At 47.1% G+C, this 27,420-nt stretch overlaps 1 protein-coding gene across 1 annotated transcript in view; it reads right to left on the bottom strand.

Moving 5' to 3' along the window:
* LOC144824267 (contactin-associated protein-like 5) overlaps positions 1 to 27,420 on the bottom strand; it is a 1,441,011-nt gene that overhangs the window by 366,953 nt on the left and 1,046,638 nt on the right. The gene's annotated exons all lie outside the window — the stretch shown is intronic.

Raw genomic sequence — 27,420 nt, 5'->3', positions numbered from 1 at the left:
GGAAAGTAAAGAATGAGTCGTCTGTGGAGGAAGAGAACTGGCAGACTAATTCCGCCCAAGGTTTTCAGAGAAAAAGTGGTCAATATGTGACATGAAGGACATTTGGGCATTGGGGAAACTAAGTATAAGGTTATACAGCCTTACTGTTGGCCGAGTGTAGATAAAGATATTGAAAGAGTTGTAAGCATTTGTATCAATTTTTCCAATTCTGACAAATCTTTTTTTCCACTGAAGCCAACTTTACATCCCATTTAAGTTCCATGCATGCTGTTGGAGAGAGAAGGGTTGATGTATTTGGTCCGGTACAAGATCTTAATGGGTGCCGCTCATAGTCAGATTTTGCTGGTACTTTGGGAGCTGAACTCTTGGAGGAGAACTTGCCTTATCCCGACCCTGGGACTGACGTTGCTGCCCTTGAATTGCTGGTGGACTCGGGGGTCCGGGACTGCGAGGCCCACAGGGCAGTGCATTTCGAACATCACGCGCACCTGCCGCCTCTTCCCGTGACCCCTCCCTGCAGAGTCTCCTGCCCTTTAAATCGCGACTCGCGGCCCCCGCTCCGCGGGAGTCGCTCATAGTCGGATTTTGCTGGTACTTTGGGAGCTGAACTCTTGGAGGAGAACTTGCCTTATCCCGACCCTGGGACTGACGTTGCTGCCCTTGAATTGCTGGTGGACTCGGGGGTCCGGGACTGCGAGGCCCACAGGGCAGTGCGTTTCGAACATCACGCGCACCTGCCGCCTCTTCCCGTGACCCCTCCCTGCAGAGTCTCCTGCCCTTTAAATCGCGACTCGCGGCCCCCGCTCCGCGGGAGCCGCTCATAGTCGGATTTTGCTGGTACTTTGGGAGCTGAACTCTTGGAGGAGAACTTGCCTTATCCCGACCCTAGGACTGACGTTGCTGCCCTTGAATTGCTGGTGGACTCGGGGTCCGGGACTGCGAGGCCCACAGGGCAGTGCGTTTCGAACATCACGCGCACCTGCCGCCTCTTCCCGTGACCCCTCCCTGCAGAGTCTCCTGCCCTTTAAATCGCGACTCGCGGCCCCCGCTCCGCGGGAGCCGCTCGTAGTCTGATTTTGCTGGTACTTTGGGAGCTGAACTCTTGGAGGAGAACTTGCCTTATCCCGACCCTGGGACTGACGTTGCTGCCCTTGAATTGCTGGTGGACTCGGGGGTCCAGGACTGCGAGGCCCACAGGGCAGTGCGTTTTGAACATCACGCGCACCTGCCGCCTCTTCCCGTGACCCCTCCCTGCAGAGTCTCCTGCCCTTTAAATCGCGACTCGCGGCCCCCGCTCTACGCGAGTCACTCGTAGTCGGATTTTGCTGGTACTTTGGGAGCTGAACTCTTGGAGGAGAACTTGCCTTATCCCGACCCTGGGACTGACGTTGCTGCCCTTGAATTGCTGGTGGACTCGGGGGTCCGGGACTGCGAGGCCCACAGGGCAGTGCGTTTCGAACATCACGCGCACCTGCTGCCTCTTCCCGTGACTCCTCCTTCTTTCCCCATTTAAGGTTGGCCCACCACGCTACCGCGGGACGAGGCGCGGGGTGAAGCCCGGGCCAAGGGCGGGCCCGTTGTAGCCCGTTAGAGACCGTGTAAGGCCGGGCAGGGCCACCCCTCCAACCTTTGACTCCGCGATCTGAATAAATCTATGTGCACTTATTATACTATATTTTCTTGTTTGCCATCTGGATACACCCTTTATAGACTTTTGCCAGTTACTGATATTGATAATTATGTGCACACGTGGGACTAGAAGTAGAACGGCAGCGGGGGGATACCACAACTAGGCACTCTAGATAATTTCATAATAAGGGCTAACACCTTCATAGAGCAAGAAATTTCATCGATGGAGCGCAGAGTATCCCAAGACCTTGCCCTAGCAAAAAGATCTTCAATGTGCCACTATGCTACAGCCAAAACTCCTGACCAACCAAAGGGTCTGGTCACTCTAGAAACCCCCGTTTTAATTAATGCGGATATACATGTCCACAGACAGAGTCTGCCCGGTACGGTAGATTTATCAGTGTCCCATCTCTCACTAGATACACAACCAAGTCTAGACCTAGAAAAAACACCGGATATAGCCGCTATCACCTCACCCGTTGACTTGAGTGCTAGTCAGTTGAAGGGCAAGAGGGAGGGAGCCATCACCAAAAAACTCAAGCCAAAAAAGGCAAGGGAGAGGGGCAAACAACCGAGAAAGGCCTGTGGGGTTCTTGTTCCAAACCCGACTACAGACCATGACCCCTCCAGTAATACCCCCACAAATGAGGCCTCGTGTAGTGTGAATCCAGAGGCCCTGGAAAATCTAGATAGGATTAGCGTAAGGGATGATGAGGTTAAAATCTCACTCCTACCTAGGATAGCTGAACTTTTTAAACTTTACCTCACCCCTATTGAGATAAGACTCGCCCACATCGAAAATTAGATAGCTGATCTATGTCTCGTCCCAAAAAACCAAACTCGCAGGGGGCTCATAAAACAGGGGAACCTAGGAGACGAGCGGTGAACTTGCCCCCTGAGGCAAGTCCCTATGTGGTGGTCATGACGGGGGTCCCAGAACTGGGTGAGGCCGAAGAGGAAGCTAATAGGTCTCAAAAAAACAAAGTCCAACACTGGCTCAATACAAATCGGCCCTTACCATCTAACCGAACAAGTAGGATTCTGACGGTACGTAGGGTAACATGGGTGGGACATGAGAGGAAATCAGTCCGGGGTGATTGCATCCTGGTTAACTTTGTGGATCCCCACACAGCTGATCACGTCTGTGCATGGAATACACAGCATAGACACGAGGGGATTGCAACTAGACGCCTTTCCTTCTTTTATCCCCCCCGGGAGTGGATCGATACACGATTGGAACAATAGAAATTGGCATACAGTAGGGCACCACGCAAGGGGTGGAGATTGGGGGACCTGGGGGGCACAGGGCTTTAGAGATCAAGCCTACAGGGACAATTGGGGCGGTTTTCCAACTGCTAATAGATTCAGTTGCTTGGAGATGGTCGACTGACAGCTAAACCCTACTAGTTTACCAGGGGGTGAGAGGATGGATCCTGTAGTCCTATGGGGGGGAGCTAATGGGGACGGTGAACGGTCCACTAGTGTCGGCCCACTCACCGCACCCCGGTCAATCGAGAAATCTTCCCCTAATACCAACAAGAGGAGTCCCCTCCCTTGTGACCGGAATCCTTTGCAGGTCACTTGGGATTTACCTGATCCAGCTGAAAATGGGCCAGGTAATAGTACCAATGTAGACATGCGCGATAGGGGTTACATCTCCATTGTTTCCTGGAACTTGGCGGGTTTGGTTAATAAACTTGACTCCCCGGATTGGGGGGCATTCATAGATACACAAGACGTCTGCCTCTTACAGGAGACTTGGGCAAGAGAAGACCATGGGCGCACAGGGTTTGACACATTTTCATTCTGGGCGAACTGGAAGGGGAAGGGATGCCCGTCTGGAGGACTACTCATCTGGGTGGGCTCCCATGTGGGTTGCAAAGCAAGGGCCCTCGAAACTAATTCCCTAGATATCCAATGTGTACTCTTGGAATGGCCTAATGCCGTAAAATTAGCTCTAATCAATGTTTACTCAAGACCATTGGGTATAGCAAATGTTTCTAGCACCATTGAGGAACTAGCATTGTTTTTGAGTACCATCCCCCAAGGCACCCCACTCGTGGTTGGGGGAGACTTTAACTGTCAATTTGAGCCTCTCCCACTATTTCTAGAAGGTGCAACCAATGAGGAGGATGACCTATGGGGAATTCCTAAACTGGCTGGCCCGCCAGTGAAGTCTTGGACACCACTGGCGACACAAATTATATGTCTGACCGTAGCAAATTCACTAAGGGCTTGTATGGCTCCATGGTTTACACACGAGGTCCGTCTCCTAAACAAACTCTGTAAGAGGTCTGAAAGAGTGTGGAGGAAAGACTTCGACCCTAATAGTAAGAGGGACTATAAACTGGCTATTTCAAACTATAAAAAAAGCTCTAAAAATTGCGCAAGCAGATTTCTTCAATGAAAAAATTAGTATGGCATCTTGCTCGTCCATAGAAACCTATCTAATTGTAAAAAAACTCCTAAAAATCCCGGAACATACAGGTTCGGACGATCGCTCGGACAATCATTGTAACAAGCTAGCCATCTACTTCGATCAAAAAATCCAAAACATTCTCCACCAACTCCCCCCTCTCACCCCTCTTACCCCTGCAGATCCTCCTCACCACTGCCGGATGCAGGCTCAGAGCCGGAATATAGGACTAGACACGTTCACCGCCATCAGTGAGGACACTCTATCTCCCATCCTCCAATCACTTAAGAGTGGCTCTCCGCGTGACCCTGCCCCAGTGAAGATCTTAAAACAGGTAGCACCCACTATTCTCGCTTCAATGGTGAACTTGATCAATGTCTCACTAGTAAACGGAACGGTACCCCCTAGCTGGAAGAAGGCGGTGGTCAGGGCTTTACTCAAAAAACCCAACCCTGACCCCCAAAACCTGGCTAACTTCAGGCCAATCTCGCTTCTTCCATGCATCAGCAAGATGGCTGAATAATTTATTAAAGGCCAGCTGTCCAATTACCTGGAATCCAATGAACTGCTCAAACCTTCACAAACAGGTTTTCGCCCGGGCCAGGGCACTGAAACAGCAATGGTGGCGGTTGTAGAAGAGGCTAGGAAGATCATTGATGCAGAAGGATCAGTGGCAGTGATCCTCCTGGATCTTAGTGCGGCCTTCGACACTGTCAACCACCATATCCTGGCTCAGCAGCTCAGAGACCTTGGGATTTCATGGTCGGCCCTGTCGTGGCTAAAATCCTTCCTGCACTGCCGCTCCTTCCAGGTGGCGGAGGGTGAATAAATCTCGAAGGAGACCCCTATACGCTGCGGAGTGCCTCAAGCCTCTTCGTTGAGCCCGACGCTCTTCAACGTATATATGTCTCCTCTTGAAAAAATTGTCACCCCCCACGGAATTAAACTTCTGACATACGTGGATGACACCCAGCTGGTTGTCTCTCTCAGTCAGCAGGAAAACTCTACCATCAATTTATATTCGTGCCTGGGGGATATAGTCAGCTGGATGGATAGGTCCCAGCTGAAACTCAATAGCGATAAAACGGAGATAATGGTGATGGGTAATCAGTCTCACTTCCATCCGGAATCCTTGTGGCCTCCATGTATGGGCCTGCTCCCAACCCCAAGATCAGACATCAAAAGCCTTGGGATCTGGCTTGATCAAAATCTCACCTTGAACACCCAGGCAAGGAAAACGGCAGGAGTCTGCTTTGGTCTCTTGCGCACCGCTCACAAAATTCTCCTGCTGCTCCCCTTTCAGTCAAGAAAGCTCCTTATACAGGGCCTTATCCTGTCCAGATTGGACTACGGAAATGCCCTGTATCTTGGCGCTCCGAAGAAAGTGACAACAAAGCTCCAGGTAGTGCAAAATGCCACAGCCCGGATTCTTACTGACACCAAGAATCGTTGTACGGCCAAACCGGCCATCAGAGCTCTGCACTGGCTGTCCGTCTTGCAAAGAGTGCAGTTCAAGGCCCTTTGCTTAACCCATAAAATTCTTCATGGAAAAGCCCCCCCCCCATCCTTAAAGATCTTATCGTTCCCTATACTACCTCCAGAACTCTCTGTTCTTCCAGTTCCCATTTAACCTTGCCACCCAGGATTAAGAGTTCGCGTTCTGGAGGCAGGCGTTTCTCTTATAACGCCTCTAAACTGTGGAACACACTTCCCCCTGACCTCCGCGCCCAACCCAATCTCCTGCCTTTCCGGAAACTTTTAAAGACTTGGCTGTTCCCGTAACTTCGCTTTCCTGTTCTCGCCTGATCTGCCGTCAGCGCTGGGACGCTTTCGGGCAACCATGCGCTTTAGAAATCTTTTAACATTTAACATTTAATGGCCGGGTAAGCAGAGATATCCCTCCAAAACCAACCTTTAACAAATTGGGGCACAATTCTTGTTTGGATTATATACTTGTGGAAACGCCTGAATGGGCCAGAGTTGTAGATTTCAATGTAATCCCGCGAGATGATAGCGACCACAATGCGCTGATTTTAAAATTTTCCCTTCCAGGTGTCACTTTTTGCATCCAGGGGGGTGATGATCCCACGGATTCGAGTATGATCTTATCTAGTAACCGGCGCAGAGTTCGATGGCCCAAAATTCTAGGAAACCCCAAAGATATCCAGAGGCTGTATGCAAAGACTGCTCTAGTCTTGCAAAAAGTTGTAAATCTTTTCCACCAACTCCCGTCAGAGGAGAGCCATAGAGAACTAGGGGTAATTCATCAGGAGTTGTGCAGCACCCTAGCCGAGGTGTTGAACCCCGTGCAGAGGGTAAAGAAAGGGAAGGGAATGCGTGTCTCGTGGTATAACGCCGCCTGTAGGAAGGCTAAAACCGACCTACTAGAGGCCATGAAGCAACACGATAACATCTCACTGGTCAGAGCTAAGAGGAAGGAGTATAAATACCCCATTTGTAATGCTAAGATTGAATGGGATAATGACAACTGGACAGAAATGACGGGCGCTCTCATGTTCCGAGACGCCCGGAAATTCTGGCAGATTGTCAAAAATGGCTCGGCCGATCCCACTCCTGCAGTAGAGGCCAACGTTGCACCTTGTGCATGAGAGGATCATTTCCAATTCAATTCAATTTATTTTTATTATGATTTGGAATTCCATGGATTTCCACATAAAATACAGAATAAAAACAGCTTTTTCATACAAAGCAAAGAGATAAAAAACAATTTCAAAATTACACCTATCGACGCCTTGCTGTGGGCTCCAGCACCCCAGCGCCCCAGCGCCCCAGCGCTCGCAGCCTGCAGATCGTGTGAAGGCGTTAGGGCTCTTAGTGTCATAAAAGGTGATCAGAGCGATCCGAGCAGTCCGAGCGCTCTGACCCCCGCAGTGCCCCCTCGGCGGTTTCCTCAGCGGTTTCCTGCGGCCGCGGCAGTTTCCAAACAGCTCTATCGATTCCAGCAACGGCTCCAACAACAGCTCCCGGGGACGCCCATCAGTAGCAGCGGCAGCAGCATTTTGGCGCGAAGCTCCTCCCTCTCAATTCACTACCTGAGCAGTCTTTGAAGGCATTTGGCAGCAGATCCTTGTATGCCCAAGTCAACATAGATCTCTCTGGGGACTCAGAAGATTTGGTGGCAGGACTGACCCCTACGCCTTTTTCGGAGACAGAGAAATTTACCTTGGCAGAGGTTGGGGCAGCTATTGCTAGACTCTCTGCAGAAAAAGCCCCAGGGTTGGATAAACTCCCTGGTGACTTATTCAGACATGAACCCACGGTCTGGGCTCCTTACCTACAGGTGCTATTTAATGCAATTCTAGGAGGGATGCCGGTCCCTACTACTTGGCTGGGGGCGGAGATTGTTCCCATCTTCAAGAAGGGTTCTCCCGTTCTCCCAGCCAACTATAGGCCCATCAGCTTAATTGACGTCCCCCAAAAGATCTTTGCAAGGCTGATCTTGGATCGCCTATTAGAATGGATGCTAGACCAGTCAGTTCTGAGCCCCTATCAAGCTGGGTTCAGGAACAAAGTATCCACTATAGATCAAGTCTTTCGTCTTGCCATCTTATTTTGGAAAACGGTACAGTTGGAGGGTGGCAGCCTCTATACTGTATTCGTTGACCTACGAGTGGCTTTTGATCTTGTACCTCATAGGAAACTCTGGTCGGTGCTTTCTAGCCTGGGGGTCCCGCAGCATCTCCTAAACATAATTATCAGATTACACACAGATAACTATGCCCAGGTCAGATGTGGTAGGGAGGGAACTTTGTCTAATAGATTCCCCGTTGGCAGGGGGGTAAGACAGGGCTGTGTGCTTGCACCGACCCTGTTCTGCCTCTATGTCAATGGGGTAATTGCCCATCTGAATGGGGTTGAAAACAGCGATGCCCCTAAACTTGGAGGCAGCAGGGTGCCGGCGATTATGTTCTCAGACGACACCCTGCTGCTGTCCAAGTCCCCAATGGGGATCCAGCGAGTTCTCAATGGTTTTGAGACATTCTGTAAAGATCATGGCCTCGAAATCAATGCACTGAAAACAAAATATATGGTTTTCAACCCACCATCTAAAACTCGCCCTAATCTGTATATTGGTGCTAACAGGCTAGAAAGGGTTAGAACCTTTGAGTACCTGGGGATCACCATAAACGAAAAGATGTTGTGGGGGCACCAACGGGAGAAATCACAATTAAAGCTGGCCCAAACAGCAGGTGGAATTATTAAGCTTGCCACTAAAAATAAATCTTCTTACAAGCCGGCTGGTCCTCCACTAGAGATTTATAGAGCACAGGCTAGGGGTGAGGTGATGTATGGATGTGAACTCTGGGGCTACGTATGTAAACGTGATTTAGTAGCAATAGAGAATACATTTATCAGACAGCTTTTATCACTTCCCCCGAGCACCCCCCTGCTGCCAATGAGACTTGACCTGGGCCTGAGACCTCTTGATGAAGATATGGGCCTGCGGCCTTTAATACTCTGGCGCAGGTTATGGTCTGTACCAGAGCTAGTCAATTATAGGCTAGAACTGCAGGAAATTCTTACTTTCCCAAATGTTGGGAAAATTCCCTGGTTAAATTATATAAAGAACGAACTAGGGAAATTAGGGCTATCCACCTTATGGTCTGACCCATTACCATCATGCTCAAGGGTCTCACTGAGGCAGCTTATATCACAGTACCAGGAAAGCAAATTTGCTACACATTCACAAAGAACAGGCCTAGGCACTCTAACGGTATCGTTTTTAATTACTAAGGACATTTATAAGTTTGAAACTGTTTTAGATGACATATTCCCAACGACTATTGGGAAATTGTATCTTAAATGGAGATATGGCAGTTTGCCGACTCGGCCTATACCAGTAAATGGACCGAATCTTCCCCGACTCATTGCCCAGGGTGTAAATCTGAACAGGAAACTGACTTGCACATACTGTTCTTTTGTAATGCTTAAGCGCAGGCGAGGAGTAAATGGATTGTCCCAGTCTGTAAAAACCTGGGGTTCTCCAACTGTATGCATGCATATAGGGTCCTTAAGACCGATCGATCTGGGCATATAGTCTTTGCAATAGCAAAATATTTGGGGATAGTCTAGCATAAGAGAAGATATTTTTTAGTTGGGGATGTATGATAACTGCTAAATCATAATCTTTCTATATCGACAATCTCTGTATGCATAAGGCTGCTTTCCATCTTGTAAATTGGTCCTATTTGTTTTAAAACTTTAAAACTTTTTAATATCTTATCACTGTTCGTTCTGATGCAATGTTCCTTGGACCTTTTATGGCATATGTTGCCGAAATAAAGATCATGATGATGATGATGATGGTATGTCAAAACATATTTTCATTTTTCCTCAACCATTTTTCTAAATTGCTGGAGTTCAAGGTGGCGTTAAAAGCAGATTCTTGGGCGCTGGTGGTTTTTATAGAAGAGGTGTTCTGCCGTAAGGGTCTCCCCAAGATAGTGATTTCGGATAATAGAGGGCAACTTGTATCAGATGTCTTCAAAACTTTTGAGGATAAAACAGGCATTATCCATAAGACCACCTAATATTATTTTCCTGAAGGAAATGGTAGAATAGAATGCTTCAACAGAGTGGTGAAGAGTGTAATTGAAATGTCTAACAGTAGTGGTATGGATTCGGAGAATGAGTTGAGAGAAAATATTGGAGCCTACAGAATCATAAGGTGTGACGCTACAGAATCTAGCCCTTTTGAATTAATGAGAGGGAGATCTCCACATACTAGGGAAAACATGGGATAGCTGAGAAACACCAGACAAGTCAGTTGGTCTCCAAACGAAGTGAGGGATCACATGGAGTTGAATCAAATCAAGTACAAATAAAGATGCAATAGGTCAGATGGAGGAAAACGAGTGCATCTTTGAGTGAGGGACTTTGTGAAAGTATAAAAAAGGAGACTTGTATGAAAGGGTGAAAGAAGGTACTTGGCTCCTTTGATGGTGACAAAAATTCTATGTAATTCTGCGCTACTCAGTGATGGAAAGATATGGTCCGCTAAGAGGTTTATTTATTTATTTATTTATTTATTTATTTTTGACACTTATAAAGCGCTGCTTATACCCTTAGGCGTCAAGGCGCTGAAAAACCATTATTGAAGGAAGTGGGAGAGGAGAATAAACAGAATTGACAGTTGAGCAAGGTTAGTGAGAGAAGAGCCAGGTTTTCAGGAGTTTACGAAACTGATACAGCGTAGCACTTCGTCTGATGTTAAGAGGCAAAGTGTTCCAGAGTCTGGGGGCCGCCACCAGAAAGCGACGGTCTCCCCAGGACACTGTTTTAGTGCGTGGGACAGACAGTTGACATTGTTTAAAGGGAGGAATTTAGCACCTGTTTTGTTTTATATTTTAGGGGAGGATATGTTATGTTATGCTTTATTTATAAAGTGTAAGATCGAAATATTTAAAAAAAAATTGTTCTATTATACGTCATCACATTTGTAGACATTTGTAGACTATAGAATGTAGTAAGCTCATAGATTCTGTGAGCTCACGGGACAATGTTGAGGGGATGACTTGGGAGGATCGGCATCGCTGACGGTCGAAGTTAGCGCTGATGGTGTGAGGCGCTCAAGTCTGAATAAACCTTTGGAACTTCACCCGTGCTGTGTGGTAATTCAATGTAAGATGCAGCTGGAGCCTACTATCTTACACGTTGGTGTAGTGGTTTTAAAGTTGTGACTGATCTTTGCATGATAGAAACAGTTGAAATACTACATTCGGCACAGTAAAAAGTAGTTTTTTTTGTTATATCCATCACACAGAACCATAGTAAATAAAAAGCCATTTTTCTACCACATTTTAATGTGATAAAGAAGTGGTCAATAAAAGGTATTTTGCTCTGTGGAAGATTTCAGAACCAACATTTTTTTTCTTTTTTTTGATGTCTCCTTTTTATTTGCATAATGTGACATAACAGCTTTTCTATTGTTTCTATTCAATTTAAAATGTAATTGGTATCCACTGATGATGTTGAGATGTTACTATTCCTACTGCAACAATCTTTAGAGAAAGACGTCTCTGAGTGTGCATGTGTGTGTGCACCTACATGCACATGTGTACTTTTTAGGAAAAATAACACACAGAGATGTTATGGTGAAACATCTGACCTTTCCTGTCAGGATTTATAAATATAAAAAGCTGTCATGTGCTCCTGGGTCTACTGAGGGTTCTCCCCTGTATCAATAATCCAAATAGCCCTATCTCAGAGAACCCGTCCATAGTGCATCTGGGAATAAATAACTCAATATGTGGGTCTTTCAGAATGAAAATATTTGCCTACCCTATGTCGATGGATCCATCCTTTGAACCTCTACATTAGCAGTCAGAAAGAGCCCACATTCTGGTGGTTAGTAGAAAGGTGTTTTATCTACATTGAGTTACCCTAACTACTGAGGCAGATTTACTAATATCTCAGTCAAAGCCAAGCAAAGAAAGATGAAGCGACAAGGTGAAGCAGAGCTATTTCCCTGTTGGGCGCACGCATCTTATTGTCGCAAACTCAGAGTTACAAGTCTTCCTTAATCTGGGTTTGTGCCAAAATACATGGGTGGATAGACAGGAATGCTCATGCTCCACCCATGTAACGCCCAAAATGATACAGAGAACTGCAAGGCAGTGCTTTGAACTGCCTTGAATAACTTTATATTAATGAAACCATGAAAAGCCAAGCAAATCAGCTTTGCGAGGGCTTAGTAAATGCCAAAATGGATTTTGCGTTGTGGCTGCACCACAAATGTGATGCAACCCAGACGCAAAATCATAGTAAATATGGGCCTAACTGTTTAGCTGATTTTACCACAGTGTATGTGCTCACTTGTGCATGGAAGCGTACCCAGTACAGACCAGGGAAGAAGAAAATGAGTCTTATCTCCTCCCTGCATCATGATTTAATTTCGAGTTTGTGAGCAAGGCCAGCACGCACAGAAAGAACCTACTGGCATGTCAAAATTAATGTCTTTATTTTCAAGTCGTGCTTTCTTGATGCTTTCTACTGTGGAAAGATAGCAATCTTTCTCATCTCGGGCTTTTTTGAATCACCTTTGAAATTGCTGTATTATTTGAGTCATCTATAATGTTTAGCTTTAATGTCAAGCTATTGATTATGTGAAATGCTACCCCAGGGCATGAGAGTAGTTTGGGAATTTAACTCTTTAAATAAAAGCACCTGCTGCAGTTGTGTTTGTGTACACAGAAGATTGATCAATGTCTCCAAGGAATAATGAAGGAAAGATTTGGCCCAATATAGAAAGCTACAAAATGTAAGACCTTGCTTTCCTTTCACAAAACACTAACAGCAGTAAGACAGGAACCAGTAAAGCTAGTTATTTAGTTTTCTTTTTTTTTAAATATCTTTATTGAGATTTTCTTCCATTTTATGCAAGATGAGCAGAACATATATCAAAAAAAAGAAAAAACATTGTATCATATCAGAAGTAAAATAATAGAATAACAATTCATCAGATTACAAAATAAGGATAATAATACCATTGAAAGGAAAAAAATCAGATATTTAAACCGTTTCCCCCTTAGATCCAATCCATTACCGGAGCCCAAATCATTATGCCTGTAGCTCTCTTTTTCCGACCCTTTGTTCTATATATAGCAGTTTTCTCAAAGGATGGGGGAATTGGATTAATCCAATCTTGTGTAATGCATGCCCGTATTAATGCCATTCAAATAAATAAAAAGCTTTTCCTCTCTTCAGTATCTAATGTTACCCCTATCAAAACCAATTCCCCTGTTAGTGTAACTGTTGACCCCAGTAATACAGCCAAAAATTCCTGAATTGAAGAAAACAATTTAGTCAGCTGTGGACATAAGAAAAACATATGTAGTGCATCGGCTGCAAATTCCCCACATCTGCTACACGAGGTACCCACCATTGTCCCCCATTTCGATATCTTAGAAGGAGTATAATAAAGGTCATATAAGGCCATATAGTGTTGTGAGCATGATCTGCCGTAATTAAGATTCTATTTGCTAAAAAGATTGTTTCCTCTATATTGATAACATCCCTGCCCAGCTTTGTAGCCCATTTTTTTTTATGTATCTTTATATCATCCGGACATGATGAAATAATCAATTTATAATATTGTCCTATGGATTTCTTTTTTTATAAACATGCTATCAATAAGAGGAATTCTCCGCATTTGAAATTCGGCTTGCTCTCCTAAAGAATTAAAGAAACTGCGATACTTAAAAAAATCAGTTCCTGATAACTTAAATTTATCTTGTAGTTCAGCAAAGGAAAGAAAATGGCCATTATTCCAAAAATCACCTATATATTGAATTCCACTAATACGCCATATGTTCATTATAGGGTCCTGAAAGATTGGGGGGAGGGTACCTGGTGCTGCAAGAGGTGTATAAGCAGTAAACTTTAAAATACCTAGTTGTCTCCTAATTATTCTCCATACCATATAAGCTGATTTCAAGATCTTAAATTTAGTTTTTTTAAAGTAACTAGGTTCTATTACTTTCATCAGACATCCACGACAATTCTCCCCTAGTGCAAACTCATAAATAGACAGAGAATGACTCAATGGGATTCGTGCCCTTTCACCAATCACCAACGGGCTAATAAACTGCAAAACAGACGCCAGATAATAAAACAAAAAATGCGGTATACCCCAGCCTCCCCTATCCTTAGCCAATATCATCTTTTTATGTGCCCTTCTTGTGATGTCTGTAACCCCATACGAATTTTGCTGACATCCTTTCCAGTTGTTTAAAACAACTAGGATGAAATTCAAGAGGTATAGCACGAAACATATATAAAAACTTTGGGAGTATCAACATTTTTAAGACATTGGCCCGACCCAATAAGGATAAATGAAAATGGTCTATCCTTTCCAGCGATGAATTGGCCTTTTTTAAAACTGTGTTTAGATTTAATTCCAGAATGATAGACACTGGTAGTGTAATTTTAATGCCTAAATATGTAGCTTCAGACACAGTTTTAATTTGAACCGGGGAATCCTGTCCTACATATAATATTTGAGTTTTGGAAATATTCAACTTGTATCCTGAGAAGGATCCAAACTGAACTGCTAGGTCCTCGATTATAGGCATTGCCCTCTGAATGTCTGTTGCTAGCACGACAATGTCATCCGCATATGCCAGAGCCCTATAGTTCATGCGAGAAACTTGTACTGGCTTTATATCCTCCGCTTGATTCAGCTTATTTAAGAAAATATCGATATATAAGGCGAACAACACGGACATCGCTGCCGTGTTCCACAAGAGGTAGCCAAAGAAGCTGATTCCTCACCAGCTAGTTTAACAGGAGGTGTTGGAGAGGCATACAGAGCTTTTAATGCGGAGATCATCTTCAGACCAAAACCCTTCTGATAGAGCAAATCCCATAGGTACGGCCAGGCTACCCTGTCGAATGCATTTTTGGCATCCAACAGGGTAATACCTAATGCCGTCTTAGTTGCCTGGGCCCAATCCATCAAAGCAATCAAGCGTTGAATATGATCAGTAGTATCCCGATTGGGACTGAAACCATGCTGCACATATGAAACAATAGATGAAATTATACCTGCAAGTCGGGAAGCTAAAATCTTTGAGTATATCTTACGGTTGGCGTTGATTAAAGATATAGGTCTGTAAGAGGCCGGAAAAGAAGGCAGCTTGTCTTTTTTCAGAAAGGCCATAATTATTGAATGCCGCCAAGATTCTGGGGCATTACCTTTCTGTGCTTCTTGGAATGTTAAAAGCAGGTCTTTTTTTAACAGATGGCGAAATATTCTAAAATTCCAGCGGGATACCATCCGGTCCCACAGCCTTTCCTAAAGCAAGAGATAAAATAGCAGCTTCTGTTTTTTCCCATGTTATGTCTTTTTCTAAGACTGCAGCCGGGTCTAAAGTTATTTTGGATATATTCCCGGTACCGCAGAAGTTCAGAATGCATTCTGATGTATAGACTGTTGCTTCTTCATTGTACAATTTGCTATAATATTGTCGAAACACCTCTAGAACCTCATCAGATTTTTCATGGGTTTGTCCTGTCTCATCCTCAATGCTATCGTTACAATTACTAGCTTCTTTTTGCTGGCTCTTCTTAGCTAAAATACAACCTGCATTTTCGCCTACCTCATACACTTGTGTGCGAAAAAATGCTATCTGTTCTGCTAATTTCTTAGCAAAGATCTCATAAAGCCTTGATTTACATCTAGCCATATTTGATATTATTTGTTCTGTATCTTTATGAAGGCTAATAGCTGCTACAAGTTTAGATTCACATTCCTGTGGTTTGGTGACATGAGCTGCTAAGATATCACAAGACTTTCTTTGATTATTTATTGAGTAAGATAGCGTCTCTCCACGTACCCCTGCTTTAAAAGCGTCCCAAATCATTTGTACTGAAGTAGATCCCCGATTAAGTTCCATGAATTCAGTTATCCACTTTCCCATATGTTCAATGTATAATGGATCTGCCAGTAATTTACGTTCAAACGTCCATGAGCTCCCTTTAGACGTACCACTTTGTTCTAAATTTATCTCGACCAGGATAGGATTGTGGTTAGATATTATTTCAGGAAATATCTCACACCTGGTATCTTTAAGCAAAGAAGAAGTAACAAAGAAATAATCCAAACATACAAATTTCAAATGGGGAGGCGAGAAAAACGTATAGCCAGGTGCAGCACTGCCTTTAACATAGCCCACATCCAATAACGCAAGTTCCTTCACTAAACCTCTCATAGCTTTATACATTTTCTTTTTTTCCCTAAGTATGTCAGATCACTAGCTATATCAAAATGTCCCTCGAGATGAATAGTAAAATCTCCACATAGTATTAAAGGAGTGGGCCATCCTGCAAGCTCAGTACTAAGATAATTTAACAAATCTGGATCGTCTAGATTAGGACCATAGATTGAACAAATAGTCCACGAATTATTGGTAATACAAATGTCACTTATCACCCATCTACCATACAGATCAGTTTTTACCCATTTACATCCCTCCACCCCCCGTTTCTTCAAAATTGCTATACCTCGTGTAGTAGTTCCTTGCCGAGTACAGCCCACAAATTCCATACCTAGCTCATTAAACCAATGTCTATTATTCCACTCTAAATGTGTTTCCTGCAGACAAAGGATGTCAATCCTCATACTCTGGAGAATCTCTGGAGAATCTGTGATGCTATTCCTCTTTTCTTTTTGTCATTCAGCCCGCAAATATTCCAGTATCAAATCCTTAATTTACCCATCGTCATATACCAAATAATTTCATATCAGTAAATCCAGAAATGCAGCTTTTGCTCCTACAATACCAAGCACAATCTCCACAGCACTGAAATATTTACTTAGAAATTTACATTTTCTTGTATTAGAACAACCTTTTCTGCTCTTACTTGCCCCACCACCCCCCACCCCAAGACCCAGCCTGAGCCCTCCCTCACCCCACCCTCATCCACCCTGACTCCCACCCAAAAAAAGGCAAATGGACTGAGAAGTCCCTCTAAATGATGGATAGAGAAGCATGATGTGTCCCGCTGTTCACCTTCCACCCCCTGACGAAGAAAACCAGTAACCACTAGATAAGAATCATTTTGTATTTAGACAAAGACAGAAAAAGAAAAAAAGAGGAGATACGAAAACAAAGTCCAGCTAGGACTATTTATCACACCATTTCACTTATATCCTCTAAATAGATGCCAGCAGCTCTTTCGCTAAGCTCTCTGAAGTCAGATAATGTGTTTTCTCCTTATGTATTATCTTAAGCTTGGAGGGATTAAGAAGAAATGCCTGTGCAACTTTAGCCTGAAAGAGTGATATAAGTTTCCGAAATTGCCATCTCTGTTGAACCGTAGCCTGACAATAGTCAGGACGAACAAAAAATTCTACCCCTTTCCCCTTTCCCTTACGGTCAGGCCTAGCCAAATCATACAAAACTTGACGTGCAAGAAAATTATTCAAGCAAATTAATATAGCTCTTGGCTTAGTATTTGCAGTCCCTCTCACATTCTTCTGTTGGAAGGGGATTCGATGAGCTCTTTGTAGTTCCATGTCCCACTGTCACTGAGTTAATTCAGGAAAGGCTTCAGTCAAGAGTTCAGTGATATATTGTCGAATATTGGATCCTTTACTTCCTTCCGGAATACCCAGGACTCGCAAATTATTTCTTCTGGACCTGTTTTTTAAATCAACTAGCTTCCAGTTTATATCCTCACGCAGTGTCTCTAAAGAGGAGATCTGGGTCTTATGTTGAGTCATTTCATCTTCAATTGCCGAGATCCTTTCTTCTGCCATTACTACTCTAGCCACCATCTCATTACAAGTCTTGACCACTTGCCGAACAATGTTTTGGAGTCTTCGTACTGCCCCTTGTGTACGCAAGTTCTCCGCCTTTGTTTCTTCGCGATGTCGTAGCATTACTTGATATATATAGTGCTTAATGTTATTTCAGGAGCTTGCTGTATCTCGCCCTGATCTCTATCAAATTCAGCAGATTGACCTAGTATTGGGGACCCTTGATTTTCCACTCCACCTCCATCCCCTGGTAGAAGAATGGGTCTAGTATTAACCTCTGGAATTTTACGAACTGTATTCTCCTCTGCGCCCCATTCTTCTCTCCACGATTTTGAGGCATTATCATCTTCATCCTCTAATTACGCTGAACTCGTTAGGCTGGTCAAACTTCTGTCATCCCTCCATTCCCCTTCCAGACTCTCAGACTCTAGGGCATTGGACAGGTCTGACATTGAGTAGAAATTTCCTACAGAGTCAATAGACTCTGTATCTCTCATTACTTCAAGTGAGTCAATGATCCCAGTGCAACTAGCTTGACCGATTATCTCTTCCCGAGTTTTAGTAACAGTATTAGCTTGTAAACATTCTGCGTGATCCTGTAGTGACATTGTCTCTCCCCCTAATTGACTTTCTGCAGCCAACTGAGTCATATTATTATCAACAGTTATAGTTCCATTAGAGCACTGAAGGGGACTCATAACACCAGCATGAGGTTTTAGCCCGTCTTTAACTGTGTTTACATTCTTCTTTTTAAACATACCCGGAATTTTGGGAGTAGCTCCGGTCCCTCTGGCCTCACCCAAGACTGCCTCCACCGTCGGAGCCGACACCGAAGCTGTTACAATACTTGCAGCATTAACTGTAACCGTGTCAGCCTCATTCACGACGTTTATGTTCCCGCTGCCACTTTGTATCCCTGTCGGCTCAGCGGCTCCCTCCATAGCTGCCGTTGCTGCGCGCGTCTTTGGTTTCGGACCTCTAACCAAGTTACTCGGGTTTCTTGGCGCCATCTCAATTCGGCGTCTCCGACCAGCCCGATCAGCCCTTTTCTTAGCTCTGCGGTTACCAGGTACCGCCTCCAAACCATAGAGGTCGAGAGCAGCACAGCATAGCCCGCTGACCCAGCCTGCGGAACGTTCTGGTGTAACGGCGGGGAAATGTCAAACACTATGAAGTATCCGATGATGATATCGATTTAAATCCAGAAGCATTCCCGGAGCATTCCCGGTTCCATGCAGTGTTCAGATATCAGCTAACATTCATCCCTCAAATCCAGGTAAGATCAGATTGCCAGTTGATGGGGAGCGAACACCAGCGAGGAACGTCTCAAGCTGCTCTCTCAAATGCAGTCGCATCCACCAACTTGCCTCTCATTCTTTCCACAACTTCAAGTTATTTAGTTTTCCTATTAATATTGCATGGTTGATTAAAACCATTGCAAAAACAATTAAAACCATAAATACAAAAGTTGGTCGTAAAAGTACTTACACCCATTTAACTCTAATGAATTACAGTGTGAGGTCAAATGCTCAATATATATTCACAGCTTGCCAGTTGTGGCATGTCAGTCCTGGAAGGCTTTTATCTTCTAGAGTGACCCCAATGAAAAAATCATAAGTGCAAGTTGCCAAAGGTTGGCACAGATGTAAAAAGTCTAGTCCTACGAGTCATTTGTCTTCTGAGACCAGTCCTGTACTGACTCAAAAGTGCAAGTCCACAGGAAAATATAACGGAGAGGATAGAGTTGATGCACCATTAGGACCTTATCAGCAAAAAGTGCCGGTCTGCGTTGAGACTGCGAGACTCAGGGCCTATCCGTCTGGGTGCCATATTAGGTGCGTATTGGCTGTAAGATGCAATCCCCAGGCAGGTTACCCATTAGTGCCGGTCTGTTGACTGTGCAAAGATTTATATAGCGCTGTGCGAATTCACCGGGAGCAGTAGGAAAATTGAGTAGACATACAGTTATCACCGGCTGGCGAGTAGTTGTGCAAAATCGCAAAGAATGACAAAGGTAATACAAGATTCGTTGCCGGGAGAACAAAGTGTGCGAAAGAGGCTGGGCCTCCTTCAGCCAATCTCTGCTAGGACAGACAAAGTTCCGGAGTTAAAGATTATTTGAGTGCTGATTGCATGGAGTAGATGGAGTAAAGGGGCCTGGGAGAATCGGGTGGCCTCCAAAAGTTTGGTAGGGCTGCCATTGTCCTTTGTACCAGTTTTTTAAAATCCTAGCTTGCTAGTAGGAGTGGCCCACCGTTGACTTAGGCCAGTTTTTGTGAGATACTCCTTAAGTTATCCTCTGGCTACAAAGGAGTCTCTGGATTGTAGACCTTTCCATAGTAGAGAATTCAAGGTGTTAGGGTCAGCTTTTCTGATCCGATTCCAGCAATTGATTTAAACTCCCTTTCTTGCAAGGGTTTGCCTCAGGACACAACATTTAAGCCTTATCGGCGCCGGTGAGGCATAAGCGAGTAGGTTGAAGATAATTTTATATGTTTTGATCAAGATGGCGTACAATAAAAGAATCACACCTATTAAAGGGTAAGGATCACAAAAACAGAGAGAACATGAGCAAAACTTCCTTGCAGCTTGAAAGAAAAAACACTATTAGAATCAGTCACAAACATACAAAAGTACATTCAGACATAAAAGTCAGCTTAATGGCCGAATACTTTTTTTTAAGCCTCCCAGGAGTTGACAAAGGGATTTTTGGTGGGTGCAAGTGCATTTATTAATGAAGACTTTTCGGACTTCTTCAAGACAAGGGCTGTTTCTCTTCCAGGCTGGAAAGGAGAATAGATTACCCAAAGATTTGGTGGTAGTGTAGGGAAAAGGTTTTTCACAGTGGACAAATACGTCCTCCAAGTAGATAAAAAGCCCTAACATTGGTACAGTAGGCTCCATTACCCATGTGTAGTTCTCTGTTATGTAAACTTCAACCAGGAGAAATAGGGGTCCTTCAGACATGTCAAGTGACATCCCCAATAGGACATCTGGAATTCTGCTCTTGGCGTGCTACTAGGAATGTTTGTGAATTTTAAAAAAGTGGTGAATATTTGCCTGTACTTTTGTGCTTTTTTACTGAACAGGGTGTTACTTATTGTGAGAAAGAGGATTATTAGTTGGGGTGGATACCACAAATAAAATTGTCAATATTCTTGCTAGTTCCAGTAAAGGTTTCTATATTTTAAACCTGAGCTCAACTATGGTACGCACCAGAAAGGCCTAACTTAAGAAATGTATAAAGCTTACAAAGTACCATAACAGTTCAAAATTTGTAAACACAACACAATAAAAATCCCACTTCAGTGTACAAAAACAGAGAATATTTTTATGAACAAAATGATACAAACATAACAGAAATCCAATAAAGGAAACTGGACATATGTAGTTGTAAGGTTTTAAATAAGCATAGTGCCAAAAAGCGTTAGGCGATTTAAGGCTGAGTGTGATGGACTGAAACTATAGCTCAACAGGGCTCTACGAGGGAGGATACCTTCTCTGCGATGTTACGCTGAAAGTTTTGATACTGCAGAAAGCTCAGATTGGAATTGACCTGAATCTTTGGCCCAGCAGCTCTGCACCTTCTTCAGATTGACTTGGCAGGTTTGCCTCGCTCTTCAATCAATCAATCAATCAATCATGCCATTTGTATAGCGCACTACTCACCCGGGAGGGTCTCAAGGTGCTTGGGGGGAGGGGTATGCTACTGCTCGAACAGCCAGGTCTTGAGTTGTTTCCTGAAGGCGAGATAGTCCTGGGTCAGCCGAAGGTGGATGGGGAGGGAGTTCCAAGTCTTGGCAGCGAGGTAAGAGAAGGATCTTCCTCCGGCGGTGGCTCTTCGGATGCGTGGTACGGCTGCGAGGGCGAGGCTGGTGGACCGTAGCTGGCGGGTGGGCGTGTAGAAGGTCAGGCAGTCGTTGAGGTACTTGGGGCCCAGGTCGTGGAGAGACTTGTGTGCGTGGGTGAGGAGCCGGAACGTGATCCTCTTGTCGACGGGGAGCCAGTACAGGTTCCTCAGGTGGCTGGAGATGTGGCTGCGTCGGGGGACATCCAGGATGAGTCGGGCGGAGACGTTCTGGATGCGCTGGAGTCTTTTCTGTAGCTTGGCTGTGGTTCCGGCGTAGAGGGCGTTTCCGTAGTCCAGTCGGCTGGTGACGAGTGCCTGGGTGACAGTCTTCCTGGTCTCGGTCGGGATCCAGCGGAAGATCTTGCGAAGCATACGCAGGGTGTTGAAGCACGATGAGGAGACGGCGTTGACTTGTCTGGTCATCGAGAGGGAGGGGTCCAGGATGAAGCCCAGGTTGCGTGCGTGGTCGGTTGGCTTGGGTGCGGTGCCCAGGGCTGGGGGCCACCAGGAGTCGTCCCAGGCGGAGGGCGAAGATCCCAGGATGAGGACTTCCGTCTTGTCCGAGTTCAGTTTCAGGCGGCTGTCCTTCATCCACTCGGCGACGTCTTTCATCCCTTCGTGTAGGCAGGTTCTGGCGGTGCCGGGGTCTCTGGTGAGGGAGAGGATCAGCTGGGTGTCGTCGGCGTAAGAGATGATGTTGAGGTTGTGCTGGCGTGCGATGGCTGCGAGAGGTTTCATGTAGATGTTAAAGAGGGTGGGGCTGAGTGAAGATCCTTGCGGGACGCCGCAGATGACTTCGGTGGCCTCGGAGCGAAACAGGGGGAGGCGGACTCTTTGTGTTCTTCCGGCGAGGAATGAGATGATCCACTCCAGTGCCTTCTCTTGGATACCGATGTTGCTGAGGCTCTGGACTAGGGTGCGGTGGCAGACCGTGTCGAACGCAGCGGAGAGGTCCAGGAGGATGAGGGCCACTGTTTCCCCCTTGTCAAGCAGGGTCCGGATGTCGTCGGTGGCTGCGATGAGGGCGGTCTCGGTGCTGTGGTTGGCTCTGAAGCTGGTCTGCGAGGGGTCGAGGGAACCGTTCGTCTCGAGGAAGGCGGTCAGCTGTCTGTTGACGATCTTCTCGATGACTTTAGCAGGAAAAGGGAGGAGTGAGATGGGGCGGAAGTTTTTGAGATCGGTGGGGTCCGCTGTAGGTTTCTTCAGGAGGGCGCTGATCTCGGCGTGCTTCCAGCTCTCCGGGAAGGTGGCGGTGTTGAAGGAGGCGTTGATGATGTTCCAGAGTTGGGGTGCGATGGTGGAGTCGGCCTTGTTGAAGACGTGGTGTGGGCAGGGGTCGGTCGGTGATCCGGAGTGGATGGTGTTCATCGTGCGGGCTGTGTCTTCGGTGATCACCGTGGTCCAGGTGCGAAGGGCGGCGGTGGGGGGCGTTGGTTCGACGGTTGGGTGCGTGGGTGGGGCGCCGAAGCTGTTGTGGATGTCGGCGATCTTGCGGTGGAAGAACGAGGCGAGGGAGTCACAGAGGTCTTGTGACGGAGTGATGTCGTTGGTGCCGGTGCTGGGGTTGGAGAACTCCTTGACGATAGTGAAGAGCTCTTTGCTGTCGTGGGCGTTGTTGTCCAGTCGTTCCTTCAGGGATTTCTTCTTGGTGGTGCGGATGAGCTGGTGGTGCTTGCGGGTAGCGTGTTTGAGGGCGGTCATGTTGTCGGTGGTCCGGTCGAGGAGCCAGGCTTTCTCAAGGGTGCGGCAGGTCTTCTTGGAGTCCTTGAGGTCATCGGTGAACCAGGATGCCTTCTTGCTTCTGGGTCTGCTGGGAGGGTTCTTTAGTGGCGCGAGGTCGTCGGTGCAGGCGGTCAGCCACTGTGTGAAGTTGCGGGCTGCTTCGTTGGGGTCCATTGTGTTGGCGGGTGGGCTCTGGCTGAGGGAGGTGGTGAGCTGGTCTGCGGTGATCTTGCTCCAATTCCTGTGAGGTACCTGTTGCGGGTGGTGGTGGGTCGTGGATCTTTTGAAGCTGAAGTGGACGCAGCTGTGGTCGGTCCAGTGGAGTCCGGTGGCGTGGCTGAAGGTGATGTACTTGCTGGAAGAGAACACAGGATCAAGCGTGTGGCCGGCGTAGTGGGTGGGGGTGTTGACCAGTTGCTTGAGTCCAAGGTTGGCGAGGTTTTCCAGCAGGGCGGTGGTGTTGCGGTCCTTGTTGTTCTCCAGGTGGAAGTTGAGGTCCCCGAGGAGGATGTAGTCAGTGGAGGGGAGGGCGTGCGGGCTGATGAAGTCTGTGATGTCTTCGCTGAATTGTGTGCGTGGTCCCGGGGGTCTGTAGACGAGGGTGCCTCTGAGGGTCGTCTTAGGGTCGGTGTGAATCTGGAAGTGGAGATGTTCGGCTGCGGCAAAGGAGTCGTTGGCGTCGGTCGTGATGCGGATGGTGTTCCTGTGGACGATGGCGATGCCACCTCCGGTCTGGTTGATGCGGTCCCTCCTGATGATCTTGTACCCGTCCGGGATGGCGATGGCGATGTCGGGTGCAGAGGAGGCGTTCATCCAGGTTTCCGTGAGGAAGGCGACGTCCGGTGATGTAGCGTCGAGGAGGTTCCAGAGTTCCACGGCGTGTCTGTGGACGGAGCGGGTGTTGATCAGGATGCACTTGAGGTGGTTGCTGCTGGTGTTTGTCTTGGTGAGTGCGGGGCAGGTTCGGAGGCAGGTGAACTTGCAGGTGAAGCAGGTGAAGGGTCCGTGGGTGCGTCTCGGGGTGGCTCGGCAGCAGGCGTGGGTCCGGCCGGCATTGAGTGCGTTGAGAGTGGCGGCGTCGTAGGTCAGTCGGGTCGTCTTGCCTCGGCGGGGAGGGCCAGGGGTCCTGGCGCTGGGCGCGGGCCGGGCACGGACGGGCGCAGACGGGCTTACCTTTGGCGCACCTTCGGCGCTCAATCGGCGCTCCCGCTGTGCGCGTCCGCTGCGTGGTCGCTCTGGGGGCGTCATAAGTAAGGAGCCGGGAGGGAGGAGCAGCTGGGTGGCAGGAGCGGGGCGGCGAATGGAATCACAGGGGGGCGGGGCCGCAGGGAGGCAGCGGCGGGAAATTCCAAGAAGCAGCGGGCAGCGGGAAATTCCCAGGAGCAGCGGGAAATTCCCAGGAGCAGAGGGCAGCGAGCGAAGGAATCTGCAGGCAGGAGGCGGCAAAGGCAGGCAGGAGTGGCAGCAGTGAGTGGGGCGACCAAGCCCTGTGGAGGGCTGAGCGGTCACACTCTGTGGTCCCCTTAAGTAAGGAGCCAGGAGGGAGGAGCAGCTGGGTGGCGGGAGCGGGGCGGCGAATGGAATCACAGGGGGGCGGGGCCGCAGGGAGGCAGCGGCGGGAAATTCCAAGAAGCAGCGGGCAGCGGGAAATTCTCAGGAGCAGCGGGAAATTCCCAGGAGCAGCGGGCAGCGAGCAAGGAATCTGCAGGCAGGAGGCGGCAAAGGCAGGCAGGAGCGGCAGCAGTGAATGGGGCGACCAAGCCCTGTGGAGGGCTGAGCGGTCACACTCTGTGGTCCCCTACGGTCCCCTTAAGTAAGGAGCCGGGAGGGAGGAGCAGCTGGGAGCGGGAGCGGGGCGGCGAATGGAATCACAGGGGGGCCGGGCCGCAGGGAGGCAGCGGCGGGAAATTCCAAGAAGCAGCGGGCAGCGGGAAATTCCCAGGAGCAGCGGGAAATTCCCAGGAGCAGCGGGCAGCGAGCTAAGGAATCTGCAGGCAGGAGGCGGCAAAGGCAGGCAGGAGCGGCAGCAGTGAGTGGGGCGACCAAGCCCTGCCTTCGGTCAGTTCTTCAGGCAAAAAGATTTATATAATTTTTTTTGTCTCAACTTTTAGGATTAAACAGGAGAAGTAGTACCCTCTGACACATCAAAGGGTTTCCGGATGTCAGGACAGTTCCTGGGGGTGTGGACTCACTCCAATAAAAGCCACCAGCAGGGTCTTGGGCAAATCAAGTAGCAACTGGTCTGCTTGGCTCTCCTAGGAAAGTGGGCTTCTGGCAGCTTTTGTGCCCCTTTAGTTTAACAGGAGGTCTGCCAGCTGATTGCAGGAATCTACTTGTTAGTCCTGGGTACATGTGGGAGCAGGCCTAGCCTTCAGCATTCTTTTCACATGTCTAAACAGTAGGTGCAGTCCGTCTTCTGTCTTCCACAGGTCTGGGAATGTGCAGAAAACCCAATGGTGCAAAATGTGTGCCTGACACTAGCCTGTGGGTAGGGAGGACTCCTGGCCACTCCCTAATCAATAGAAAAAAGTTTCCAGGTGTAACCCTACCCACTTTTGCAGCACTCTCTGTGTGTCCTAGTGTACATATTCCCACAGTGCCCTGTCTACATATATCCACCATGGCAGATCCTTGCTTGTCTTGCGTAGTGCTCCTGTGTCCATCTTAGAGGAGTGGCCAGGTACATAGGCAAATCGTCCACTGTGGTCACTCAAAACTGGTTCTTAAGACAGCTCCTCTCCCACTGGAATATGTTCCTGGCTGGCAAGAAGGAAAACAGAGGGGGCAGGGCCAGGTGTGAGCTACATCTGCCTGTGAGAGGGCAGTCCTATTTGAAGATAATTAAGTTATTGGGCACTGCTCATATGATCTTCCTGTCAGAGGAATATGACGACACTCCACATCAAAGCCCTTTCCCTCAGTTCAGGGAGCCACTTCACACTAATCAGGTAGAAATTCAACTACTGGGTGACAGTTGGAAGCTCGTGCAAATCAGCTTCTAGAGGCTTTATGCAGTTTAAATCTAACTTTGCAAAATTACCCTTTGTAAAATGTGTGCTACAAACTTGACTTTACCAATTAATGGGATTTGTGATAAATAAGCTGAAAAATTCAAGAGTCAACTGCTGCAGGGAAAATAGATTTTAGGGCATTGGCAATGTAAGGACATTTTGAATGCTAATCTTTTAATAACCTTCTTTTAAATATCATGCATCCTGACTTATGGGCATAAAAGGCCTAATTAAGGATGGCCTACTGATATTTAAAATAAGAGTTTAGGACTGTCAAAAGGGGTTATTTTGGCATGTTGAATATGCAGTCTAAACTTGCACAGAAAGGTTACTAATGGCAGGCTTGGATTCATGTTTTGCATTGTCAATTTAGTGATGGCACAATATGTGCTAGAGTCCACTAGTGACATTTAACTTACAGGCCCTGGATATACTTTGTACGATAGACTATGAATTTATAGGTAAGTTAAATACGCCAATTTAGTGTATACCAATTCACTATGTTATTGGGGTCATAGCAAATACACTGGGAATTGAACAGCAATCGCAAAGTATGCAAAATCAGAAACGGGGTGGTGACCACGAACAAAGGGGCATTTTGCTACACTTATTCTCACCAAAAAAAGGCAAGGAATATATAACAAAACCTTTGGAGATTGTTTGGACCACAGGAGGGGGCTAGGACTACAAGCCCCAGCTAGCAATGAGGCTCACACGCCGCGATCGCAGTCTGCCACGCTAGGAGTTGCGTAAAAGCGCCCAAGGCTCCGTCAGCATGGGAGACTATTAAAGATTGTTTGGACTGCAGGAGTGGGCCAGGTCTACAAGCCCCAGCTAGCAATGTGGCTCGCATGCCGCAACCGCAGTCTGCCATGCCTGGAGGTGCATAAAAACGGCCCAGGGCACCCGCAGCGCCTGAGACCATTGGAGATTGTTTTGACCACAGGAGGGGGCCAGGACTACAAGCCCCAGCTAGCAACACATCTAGGCACACAGCTTGCACTCCACGACTGCAGTCTGCCACACCAGGAGGCGTGTAAAAGCGGCCTAGGGCTCCCGCACAGTGGGAGACCATTAGAGATTGTTTGGACCGCAGGAGGGGACCAGGACTGCAAGCCCCAGCTAGCAACGCAGCTCGCACGCCACAACCGCAGTCTGCCACAGCAGGAGGTGTGTAAAAGCACCTCAGGGCTCCCACAGCTTGGGATGCACCCTGGCATGCCCGGGCCACACCTGAGCAATGCCTGGGCGAAGGGCGAGCCCATTGGTGCCCATCCGCCACCGGGCAGGGCCTACCCTCCTGGCTTGTTACTTTTTCGAAGCAGAGGCAGAACAAGCACCAGAGTATTCGCCTTTTTTCCTAGGAGTCACCTACCAATTTTATCGGTCACCGAAAGTTCTGGAACATCTAACTCTGTGGTGAGCACTAATTTTATTGTTCAGTTGTTGTATTTGTGGAGGTCCCCCTGCTCGGACAGGTTCCTTATCCTTATTGACGCCAGGATTCTTC

Source organism: Lissotriton helveticus, chromosome 3_1 (assembly GCF_964261635.1).
Source record: "Lissotriton helveticus chromosome 3_1, aLisHel1.1, whole genome shotgun sequence".
NCBI classification, from domain to species: Eukaryota; Metazoa; Chordata; class Amphibia; order Caudata; family Salamandridae; genus Lissotriton; species Lissotriton helveticus.
Note: the sequence above shows the minus strand (reverse complement) of the source record. Positions and strands in the feature narration are given on the sequence as shown.